Genomic DNA, 12,670 nt, shown 5'->3' on the forward strand with positions numbered 1-12,670 from the left:
CATAGTTTTTAATTGTGTGTAAAGAGGTCAGGGTGGGGGGAAGTTTTCAAGGCTGTAGGATTCACCTAGAGCAACTAATACTTTTTACTTTTTCCACCAGCCCTGAGAGACACCACACTCAAACCCCCATCATTCACCTACTTCCCATATGGCCAGGAGGCAGATGCTGGGGAAAGGTGAGAGGTATGTCATAAGTATCCTGGAAGTGTGGCAGGGTTGCTAGCTTCCTAGAAATATTATCACTGATACTCTATCTACCACTCCTCTGGGAATCTGACCTCTGCCTCCCTCCTTCTCTAGCATTTCAAATAACTGCAAGGGCCAGATTCCATGGGGGAACTCCTCCCACCCCAAACACTTGTCTGTCTTGTTAATTTTACCTGCTTCATGCCTTGGGGAGGAAGGAATGCCATCTCATCCCTTGCCTCAGGCAGCAAATTGCCCTGAGCTGCCTCTGATCATACAGAGAATAGGAGGGGAGGGGAGGGAATGAGGCATCATGCAGAGAATAGGAGGGGAGGGGCAAGAGCGAGGTTAGAGCAGACAGCAGAGGAAGAAAAACTGTTCTTCTTCCTAATGTAGCCTCTCACCTCTTATCATGGTCAGGGAGGTGGTGGGGGATGAGCTACAATAGCATCAACAGTGCCTAGGGGCAGCAAAAACTTAATTCCACTGCAATGTACAAAATAAAAATCTACCAAGAATTTTTATCTAAAGGAAAATCAGAAGTTACTTTTGCTGAAGCTTTGTTAATCCATTGATCCATTAATTCTGGAAAATTGAAGACCTATTTTACTGATTAACAGGGATTATAATGTTTATGTTATTAGCCTTTAGAGTGTATTAGAGACGGAGATCCATAAGGATCATACAAGTTTTATAATGAGTAAATAGTCATCTGATAACAATTGATTATTTTGTGATTTGTTACATTTTTCAGGTGCCATAGATGTTGAATGTTGAAACAGCTTTTGATCACATTGAATGGAATTATTTGCTTATTGTACTGAAACAGTTTGGTTTTAGAAATAATTATCTGAACAAGGTAAGTATATATTCCCTTCTTTCAGTTAGAATACTGATTAATAGTATCATAAATATTTTCCTTAGTTACAAGAACAAAGCGAGGGTGTTCATTTTCACCATTACTGTTTAATCTGATCATGGAACCCTTAGTCATTACAGTTTGTAAAGATGATTTACTTAAAGCTATTCATTTTAAAGATATGCAATATATTGTAAATGATCTGTTTATGGTGACGTTTTGCCTTATTTGACAGATCCTGTGGTTTCCATCCCAGTTTTATTGCAACTAATTGAGGGTTTTCTAGAATATTGGGATGTAAATTTTGTATATAGACTTTAGAATTAAGACAAAGATTCTTGTTAAGTATATCCCTTCCAATGACAGATATGTGTAATAAAATATTTGGCACATTTAAAACTAATCGGAGAAAGTTCTTTTTCACTCAACGCACAATTAAACTCTGGAATTTGTTGCCAGAGGGTGTGGTTAGTGCAGCTGTGTTTAAAAAAGGTTTGGATAAGTTCTTGGAGGAGAAGTCCATTAACTGCTAATAATCAAGTTTACTTAGGGAAAAGCCACTGCTATTAATTGCAACAGTAGCATGGGATCTTCTTGGTGTTTGGGTACTTGCCAGGTTCTTATGGCCTGGATTGGCCACTGTTGGAAACAGGATGCTAGGCTTGATGGACCCTTGGTCTGACCCAGTATGGCATGTTCTTATGTTCTTATGGAGTTTCTTTCATATCTTGTTTGGTTATAATGATGGCAGTGAATGCAGAAAAAAAATCAGTGAAAAGATAGAAAGGTTAATTATACTCAATCTTTTGTAGAGGGGTAGTCTTGAATCTATATAAATGGTTATTGCATCACTGTGATATATTGCTTAAGCATGTCACCAGTGTTTTTTCCCAGGTGATTTCTATGAGAAAACTGATAAAGGATTAATCCACTTCCTATGGCAAAGAAAAATTCCTTTTTTTTCTGTTGTCTAAGGGTTAAGGTGGGGTTAATTTTGTCAATTTTTTGACATACCATCATTTATCATAAACTTCTTAGAGAGGATAATACATGGCTAGATAAGAAAAGAAGATTCTCCATGTTGATTAAGACTTGAAAGAAGTATTCATACTATCTTACTCATGTTATTTTCTGGGTATGTTCCCATTAAAGCAGCTAAAATTAGATCCATTAACAGCATCTACTTATAAAGCCATAAAGCAGTTGGAAAGGTCTGTAAAGATAAAATAGAAATTCTCTTTACAAATGTCATGTCAGGCCAGATGCTGCCCATCAAAGATCACCTGGGGGCTGCATACTAAATATTTTAAACGTGTCACACACCCCTGTTGGGCCCAAATGGTAGCATTTTATTTGCCAATTATCAGCCTATATGGAGACCTTAGATCCTGTTAAGGAGATAGTGCTTGGGGGTAACTTCAACTGTATCATGGAGGTTCTCAACTGAAATAGCGGTCAGGAGCTGCACTCTGTAGCTGCAGTCCTGGGAGAAGTGGTTTGCTGCTTCTCTCTGGTTGATGGCAGGTTGAGAGTATCAACCTCTTTCACTTACAGTTGTGGTAGCCGGCCGTGGGACGCCGCGACCGGCCACACCTACCCCTCAGGCAGGTCCGGGCCTCCACTGTCGCTCCCGCTCGGCAGGATCCTCTGCTTCCTCGGCGTAGTGGGGAGCTGTCCCTGCCGTCCCTGCACTACCAGTCATGGCCGCCGCTAGATGCGAGTGCGCTGCACCTCCCCCTTCTTAAAGGGGCAGCAGCAGGAAACACCTCCCACGGGACCCGGAGGTGCGACCAGCCCCGGGACCTATTTAAAGCAGCTCCCACTGCCTTAACTTCGCCTCAGCAACAGGTCTCACTCTGCCTTAGAACTGCGTGTTGCCTCCATGTGTCCAGCCTCCGTGTGTTCCAACTTTCGTGTCTTCCAGCCTCCTTGTGCTACTGCTCCTGCTTCGACTCCATGTCCCCTTGGCTTGGTTCACCCCTGGATTTTGCCTTCATCTGCCACCTGCCCCGACTGTCTGCCTGTTCTCCGTTTCTGCTGCTAGCCACCTACCTCGACCTCTGGCCCATCTTCAGATTCTCCTACTCGCCACCTGCCCCGACCATCAGACCACCTGACTTGTTTATGCCTCACGAGCATAGACCAGCCTCAGGGAGACCCACACCTAAGTCCTGCCAGCCCGGCACCCAAGGGCTCAACCTGTGGGGAACAAGGGCTGATAAAGGTGAAGGTCCAGTTGGGTCTTCGCTGTCTACATCTGCCTCCCGATGACGAGGGTCTAAAGGTAACTCCTATAGGAAGCTCCAACCTCGTCTCACCTAAGGGTCCATCTCTAGTCGCAACAGGTTGCTGAGGCCATGGACTCGGCAGATCTTTCTGGCCTCCAGGCTATTCTGGGCCTGACGTTGAAGGTTCAGCAGCAGCAGCTATTCTTGGAGTCATTGGCAGGCTCCTTGCAGCGTTTGAATGCTCGGCTTGATGTCTCTGCCACCGCGGCTATGCCCCCAGCCTCACTGGCACCTGTGTCACCCTCTCTCCGGTTACCTGCTCCTCCTTGGTATGCGGGTGAACCCAAGCAATGCCGGGGATTTCTTAATCAATGCTTCATGCATTTCACACTTCAGCCTGCACAGTTTCCCTTGGATGTCGTGAAGACCACCTTCATCCTCTCCCTCCTTGACAACAAAGTCTTGGCTTGGGCTTCCCCGCTTTGGGAATGGGGAGATCCCTTCCTCCAGGATCTGCAACATTTTGTTCAGTTCTTAAACAGACCTTTGACTAACCCAACCAACTGGCTGCCACCGGCTCTGATATCCTCCATCTCCACCAGGGGGCACGGCCATTGTCAGACTACACCATTGAATTTCATATCATGGCCATGGAATTAAACTGGCGAGAGGACAGCCTGAGGAGCATCTTCCTGGAGGGGCTGTCTTCCTGCATTAAGGATGAACTGGCAGCTTGGGATCTCCCAGAATCTTTGGACTCCCTTATCGATCTGGCCGCCTGGATTGATCAACGCCTCCAGCAATGCACCCGAGAGTTACGGCCGCCCCTTAGACCCATCTCTTTGGCACCGTCCTTCTCCAGACCCCTGGTGGGGTCTCCACCTGCCTTCAGGACTACAAGGCAGGAGGAGCCCATGCAATATGGATGAAGCCCCCTGACCCCTGAGGAAAGAAAGCGCTGCCGAACCATGGGCCTATGCCTGTAATGTGCGGGGAAGGGGCATTTCCTGGCCCGTTGCCCGGAGAGGCTGGGAAACATCCAGGCCTAGAACCAGCTGGAGAGGTGGTTCTAGGTTTCACAAAGCCCGCTCCCCAACTTGTGCTCACAGTGACCATACTTACAGACCAGTATGTGTTTCCTACCCTGGCCCTCCTTTACTCAGGCGCAGGGGGAAACTTTATTTTGAAGGACCTGGTTGACCAATTAGGTCTACCCACAGAACCGTGATGCATTCCATTGGTGATCTCCTCCATTTTGGGTGACCTGCTTCCTGGGAGGATCATCAGGACACTCTTCCCATTCGCCTCCGGTCTGGCATGTAACACTATGAAAAGATAGCATTTCACGTTATCAAAAGGGCCATCCACCCTATATCCTCGGACTGCCTTGGCTTCAGCAGCAGTCCCCCGTCATCGACTGGGAGATGCTTCAGTTGGCCAAATGGGGCCCCTGGTGCCACCGGGAATGTCTCCACCCCGTTGCGTGCCCTCCTTTGTTACTAGCCACAGCTTCACTGGGTTTACCTCCTCAGTACAACTCCTATGCCGATGTCTTCTGCAAGGAGAGCGCGGAAATCTTGCCGGAACACCAGTTATTTGACTGTGCAATCGACCTGCTCCCCGGTAGCATTCCCCCATGGGGAAGGGTGTACCCCCTGTCCCTACCTGAGACCGAGGCCATGACCAAAAATATACAGGAAAATTTGGAGAGGGGTTTCATTCACCCCCTCAACATCACTGGCAGAGGCTGGCTTCTTCTTCGTGGCTAAAAAAGAGTCTCTCTTCGGCCTTGCATCGATTACTGGGGACTTAATGCCATAACCAAAAAGGACCGGTACCCCTTGCCTCTCATTCCGGAGCTATTGGATCACTTGCAGGGAGCCCAAATCTTCACCAAACTAGACCTCCGAGGTGCATACAATTTGGTTTGGATTAAACTGGGGGATGAGTGGAAAATCGCATTTAATACCCGAGACAGTCACTACGAATATCTGGTAATGCCATTCGGGCTGTGCAGCGCCCCCGCAGTATTCCAATCAATGATGAACGAGATCTTTCGGGACTTACTCTACACTAGCGTGGTGGTATACCTTGATGATGTCCTTGTTTTCTCGAAGGATCTCCAATCTCATCGGCACAACGTCCAACAAGTCCTCCAACGTCTGCGCACCCACAGACTCTGCAAAGCTGGAGAAGTGCATGTTCGAGGAAGAATCTCTCCCCTTTTTGGTGTATATTGTCTCCAGTACCAGCTTCAGAATGGATCTGGAGAAGGTGGCTTGCATCCGGGGCTGGCCCTAACCTTCGGACCTTCGCTCTCTGCAACGATTTTTGGGTTTTGCCAATTTTTATAGGCATTTCATCCCTCACTTTTACCAGTTGGTTGCACCACTCATAGCACTCACCCGGAAAGGAGCCAGTGCCGGAGAATAGGCTACAGAAGCACAAACTGCCTTCACAACCTTGAAACAAGCCTTCCTTTGGGAGCCTTGCCTCCGTCACCCGGACCCCACGCGCCCCTTCATTTTGGAAGTTGATGCATCCTCCATTGCTGTTGGGGCAGTCTTGGGCTAGCTCACCACTAAGGGAACCTTCCATCCCTGCTCTTACTTTTCCCACAAATTCTCTCCAGCGGAGAGAAATTATGGCATCTGCGATAAAGAGCTCCTAGCTATGAAAATGGCTTTCGAGGAATGGGGACAGTGGTTGGAGGGGGCCTATCACACCATCACGGTCTATACCGACCACAAAAACTTGGAGCATCTTTGCCACACCCAGCACCTGAACACCCATCAAGCTCGCTGGTCCCTGTTTTTTAGCCACTTTGACTTCTTTGTAAAGTACAGGACAGCCGTCAAGAATATCAGGGCCAATGCCATCTCCCAATCCTTGGAGCAGGAAAATAACCCAGATCCCCCCGGCTACATCATTGATCCGGCATGCGCCTTGATAGCCGTCTCCCAAGCCATTCCCCTTGGGAAGATGGTAGTTCTGACCCGACTCCAGCAACAAGTTTTAGAGTGGCACAGACTGTTTTCTTACTCAAGCAGTACTATTGGTGGACACTGATGGACAAGGACGTAAAGGCCTATGTGGACTCCTGTCCCACCTGCGCTCATCAGAAGCCCTTGGTGGGATGACCTTGGGGGCTGTTACAGCTGCTGCCAGCCCCCCAGGAACCTTGGACCCATATATCTACTGACTTCATGGTAGATCTCCCCTCTTCGAGTGGCAACAGAATTATCTGGGTCATCACCGACCACTTTTCTAAGATGGCTCACTTCGTCACCCTCAAAGCGCTTCCATCCACTCCAGAATTGGCAAAGTTGTTCTCTTCCCATATTTTCCGCCTCCATGGACTACCTAGTCACATCGTCTCCGACTGCGGGGCTCAATTTACCGCCAAATACTGGCGATCCCTGTGCCGTAAATTCAATATTCAGCTAGATTTCACCACTGCTTACCACCTGCAAGCCAACGGCCAAGCAGAATAAAGTACACATTAAAGACCTTCCTGCGAGCCTTCATAAACGAGCGACAGGACAACTGGGCAGACCTCCTTTCTTGGGCGGAATTCTCGCACAATTCACACCCTAATGCTGCGACTCGGTCTTCGCCATTCCTTGTGGTGTATGGGAAACAACCACTTCCTCCACTTCCAGTGCCTCTGCTGTCCCCTCTCCAGCCGCCCAGTTGACTGCACAAGAGCTTCAGACATTGTGGTCCCAAACAGAGAAGTTGATTCACAAAGCCACCCAGAGAACTAAGATTACCACTGACAGACACTGACGCCCCGCTCCACTACTTAAACCAGGAGACAAGGTATGGCTGAGCACTCGCAACATACGACTTCGGGTGCTTTCCATTAGGCTGGCACCCTGCTATATTGGCCCCTTTTCCATTCTGCGACAGATTTCTCCAGTCACGTATCATCTCCGCCTCCCGGCATCATTGAAAATTCGCATCATCTTCCATGTCTCCCTACTTAACCCACTGATCTTGTCTTGGCCAGCTCGGAGATTGCTCGAGCCTGAGAGAATTTCCTCTAAAGGTGATGAAATTTACCAAGTAAAGGAAGTATTGGATATCCGCTTCCGCAATAAGAAATGGGAGTACCTGATAGCCTGGGAGGGGTATGGCCTGGAAGAGAACTCTTGGGAACTCAGAGCCAACATCTTGGATAAAGGACTCCTCAAGAAGTTTCACGTCGCACACCCAAGGAAGCCCAAGCCCCGGGGAGGGGGGCTTAGAGGAGGGGGTGCTGTTGTGGTAGCTGGCTGTGGGACGCCGCAATCGGCCACAACTACCCCTCAGACAGGTCCGGGCCTCCACCACAGTTCCCGCTCGGCAAGTCCCTCTGCTTCCTTGGCGTGGCGGGGAGCTGGCCCTGCCATCCCTGTACTGCCAATCACAGCTGCCGCTAGACACGCGCGTGTGGCACCTCCCCCTTCTTAAAGGGGAAGCAGCAGGAAACACCTCCCATGGGACCCGGAGGTGCGACCCGCCCTGGGACCTATTTAAGGCAGCTACCACTGCCTTACCTTCACCTCAGCAACAGGTCTCACTCTGCCTTAGAGCTGCGTGTTGCCTCCATGTCTTCCAGCCTCCATGTCTTCCAGCCTCCGCGTCTTCCAGCCTCCTTGTGCTCCTGCTCCTGCTCCGACTCCACGTTCCCCTGACTTGCTCTCCTGGTTCCTGACTCGGTTCACCCCTGGATTTTGCCTTCATCTGCCACCTGCCCCGACCGTCTGCCTGTTCTCCGTTTCTGCTGTTAGCCACCTGCCTCGACCTCTGGCCCATCTTCAGATTCTCCTACTCACCGTCTACCCTCTCCTACTCTGCCTGTTCTCCGTTTCTGCTGCTAGCCGACTGCCTTGACCTCTGGCCCATCTTCAGATTCTTCTACTTGCCGTCTGCCCTGACCTGACTTGCTTACACCTCACAAGCATAGACCAGCCTCAGGGAGACCTGCTCCTAAGTCCTTCGGCCCCGGCATCCAAGGGCTCAACCTGCGGGGAACAAGGGCTGGTAAAGGTGAAGGTCCGGTTGGGTCTCCACTGTCTACATCCACCTCCCGATGATGAGGGCCGATAGGTAACTCCTATAGGAAGTTCCAACCTCGTCTCACCTAAGGGTCCACCTCTAGATGCAACACTTACATGAAGATAGTGAAAAAGAAAGGTATTCTGATCCCAGATCAACTGGGTGTACTTTTCCAGCTCCTTAATGTCACAAGTCCTGGCCAGTGCCATTGAGCTGGCAATTTTCTCAAACCACTTTGAAGTGGCTATGAAGTCGAAGCTTGACTCTGTCTAGCCTTGATTCACACATTGGCACTCTAATAACTCCCTCCTGTGGGAAGAGGGGCTTGTAGAACCATTCAGGAATTCTGGGTGAACTGGTACCACTGAAAGGCAGATTTGTCCTTAGTCAAGGTGGGATGTGGGGAAGATTCACCTCAAAATGCTGTATCGGGTATGCCAGGGATGTCAGTAGTGGGGTGATGTCACGTGTTGAAGCAGCTTATGTGGGAAGTGTTTGTTCTTGAGGCTTTATTCTCTGATGCAGGGATGATGCTATACATTACAAGTGGACTATGAGAATAAGAAACAAGTCTTCTGGACCCTTGATTTGAGAAGCAGTGAGATCAGGGGACTTATCTGAAGTTTCAGGTTTGTTTCCTTTGGGAGATGGGCTGTGGCTCATGCTTCTTTTATGGTTTGGGAGAAGGAGGGGGAAGAAGAAACAGATGGAGTACTTGCTGTCTGCTGTTAGTACCCTCTTCATGGAGCCGAAGAGGATCAAGGTGAGAGTCTGGGACATTTACTCAGCTCTCTTCTCTCCAGACCCAGCTGATTTGGATGCCTACAAACTCCTGTGAGAGGGGCTTTCTGCCATCATCAGGGGTAGTGGAGAGAAGCTGGATAAGTAACTGTGCTGCCTTAGACAGGATACCCCGCAGGCTAACAACAGAGTTTTTTGATCACTTTTTTAACTTGCTGGGCCCCATCTCCTGTGGGTCCTGGCCAAAGCCTTGGAGGCCAGACTGATGTATGTCAACAGATGTTGATCCTTTTATCTAAGGAGGAAGATTCATACAACATACAGAACAGGCACCCAGTCTCACTGCTGTGCATAAATTATAAGATCCTGGCTAAAGCTTTATTGCTGTGGCTGAAGTTCTTGCTGGCAGAAATTATCCTGACTATTTATGCTAATATCTTTTTTGTCTGAGATTTAATTCAACTGGTAAAGAGGGATGGTCTGTCGGTAATCTTTTTGTCACCTGATCAAGAGAAACCTCTGAGCATGTATATCAGGGTAACTTATGAAGACTTGGCCTCCATTTTTGGAACACTTTCTCCTTTTATACTCCCAAGCAGAGTACCTAGTCAAGGTGAACTGGTCGTTGGCTGCGTCTCTGGGATTTGGGCAAGGGATACGTCAGGGTTACCACTGTTGGGTCAATTGTATGCACTAGCTATAGAAATGGTCCTGTGCCTATTGTACAGGCAGCTCACAGGGCTGGTGTTATAGGATCTTGACTTGTAGGCCATCCTCTTAGTCTATGCCAATGACATGTTCCTCGTGGATTAAAACCCACTTGATATGAAATGGATGTCAGCCTGTCAACAGGTTTATTCTGTGGCTTCCTCAGCCAAGATCAAGTGGAGCAAGTGCTCCAGCCTTCTGGTGGGGCTGCAGTAGGTGAGTAAGCTTCCTGGTCAACTTGAGAAGTTTTCCTAGGGTAGGTAGACCCTAGAGTATTTAGGGGGTCCTCCTTTCTGTTACAGATGCTACAGCCCCAGTCAACTGGGTGGATTTTGAAGAAAAGGTAGGACCTCATCAGATGTCATGGTTGGATCTGCTATGATTGGTGTTCTATTGGGAAAGGGTCTTGGTGGTCAACCAGTTGGTTCCAGCATGGTGTGTCTCCATCTGATTGCCCAGAGCCCAGCCTCAGATTTCTTGCCTGGACTTAGAGGAAGCTGCTGAATTTCTTCTGGGTTGGCAGGAAGCACGGGGTCTCTGTGGGGGGTCCTAGGCCTTCCTCTAAGAGATGGTGGACATGGTCTAAGGTGCTGATGAATCAGTTGCATCCCTCCCTCCTGCATGCCTTGCAGATATTTCTATATGCAAACTCTCCTCCCCAATGGCACACACTGGTGGCTTTTTTTTTCCATCAAGCATGTAGATTGCATGTAGAAAGTGTATGCATTAATGACCTTTCAATACTGCCAGTCTTCTACCAGGAACATTTTAAGGCTTGAAGCCTAGTTGTTGTGTCAATGGACCAAACTGCATCTACAAAAGGTGACCTGGGTAAGCCCATTCTTCTCATGCCAGTCTGAGTGCAGAGATGCTGAAGATTCCCACCACAGGGACTCAGCTTCACTCGGCTGGTATGTCAACAGATGGTGATCATCTGAAGTGCAACCGGCAATGGGAAAGAGGTGAAAGCCTTCCCTCACATTACTGGACTGATCCTCCATAGGATTCAAGGGGTTATGTGTACACTTTATTGTCGGTATGAGCAGTCCATCCTGATCAAGAGGGTTCTACAGGATGTAGGTCCCTTTCCACTGTTATACTTGAACTTGGTTAGTGGGCCCTTGGGTCGTGGAGAGAGCTGACTCCACCCACAGGGAAGAGCCCTGTGGGGATTCTCCATGACAGGCGGAGTCTCAGCAGTGATGGACACAGGAGACAGAGAGATATTTATTATACAGCAAGAGAAACCCGAGGAGCGGGTTTGTAAACAAAGTCCTGGAGTAGGAAGACCTGAGATGGATTCTCCGGTAGTGATCCGCAGAGCGGGGTAACCTGGGAAATACTTGCTTCTTGGTAGTTCTTGTGCATGGTAGCTCCGGTAGAGGTCCGTAGTGTGGGGTAGGCTGGAGATAGATGTTGGCAGCAGGCACAAGGCAGCGTGGATCCGGTAGTGGTCCGCAGAGCGGGGTAACCCAAGGATCCGCACAGCAAGAGAGAAGCAGAGTTGTAGATTAGGTCTAGTATTCACTCCATAGTGTTGCAGTAGAGATATTGTGGAAGCAGCAGTGGAGACCTGGAACAGGAATACTGAAGGGTCGTCTGTAAAAGTAGCGAGAGGTACTCACTGAGCTGGTGAAGGTGAGACTTGCAGAGAAGGCTCTCCAAGGAGTGGATAGCCCTGAGTGCAGCAAGGTCCCCGAGGAGTGGGTACCTGAGATACTCAGTCTGGAACGCAGGAACAGTGAGGCGAAGCGTCTCTGAGGAAAGAAATTGAGCAAGATGGAATCCTTGCTAACTCGTAGGAAGGTCCTGTAGGCTTAAGTACACATAGGCAGTGATGTCATGCGGAGGGGACGCCCCTGAGGTTCCCGCCATGACGTGGATAAGACGGAGGCAGGCGCACGCATGCCCGAAGTTACACCAGATTCAAGATGGTGACCGGGATCGCCCACGCCGTCCGGGGAACAACAGGGAGGTCGGCGTGCAGAGGCAATGGTGACCAGCTTCGCCAGAATTGGAGCTATAGGGCAAAATGAGGTGAGCAGCAAAGGTTGCAGCCGTCTGCGACCGACGGGCGCAACATTCACTGAACCCAGCACCTCCATACCTGCTCATTGGGCCTAATGTGCCTGCTACAGGGCTTTCTTAGCCTAATCTTCTCCCATCCTGTAGCATCAGCAGACTGAGGGACATACCTCAGCACACTTTGCACTCTGCTGGTGCTTCATATCATATAATACCTAACCCTCATCTCCAGGCCCAACATGATGTGGTGGGTAGAGTTGGGAGACAATGGAGGCCCAAAGTAAGAACTGTATTATGCTGAACCAACTCCCCCCAAAAACAGGGACCTATGTTGGAAGCTGGTGCATGGTTAATTGAGAACCAGCAGGTTTTTTGGTTTTTTTTTTAAAGTAGATTCATGGACTCCTCCTCACTATGCTCATTCTACAAAACAGAGGAATTTGTGGCACACTTGGTGGTAGGATGCCATCTGATCCTCTTTTTTCTTTTTTTGAACTTCTGGCTGAACTCCATCCCCTACCTTCTAGTTTACGGGTGCACAGTATCGCAAAGGGACCTCTTGCATTTGTGGGACCAGCTGGTCAGCCATTTTCTCGCTATGGCGAAACAAGTCACTTGGTGGATCAGGGGGATAAGGTGACTGGCAGGTCCCAGCTGGAGTGCAGGGCCCCTCTTCAAGGCTATCATGCATTTCCGTCTGAAGGCCAAGCATTACTGGGTGGTGTCTGGGAGCGGTGGAAAGTTTTGCCCCTCTGGGTACTAAACAGAGTGCTCTGCAAGCCCCTCTCCTCTCCTGATTATGGTTTGGTTCTTTGTCTTTGAGTTGTTTGTTTTAGAGTTCTCCCTCCCCTTCTTATTCAAGTAGGCATAGGTGTAGGTA

This window comes from Rhinatrema bivittatum, chromosome 1 (assembly GCF_901001135.1).
Source record: "Rhinatrema bivittatum chromosome 1, aRhiBiv1.1, whole genome shotgun sequence".
NCBI classification, from domain to species: domain Eukaryota; kingdom Metazoa; phylum Chordata; class Amphibia; order Gymnophiona; family Rhinatrematidae; genus Rhinatrema; species Rhinatrema bivittatum.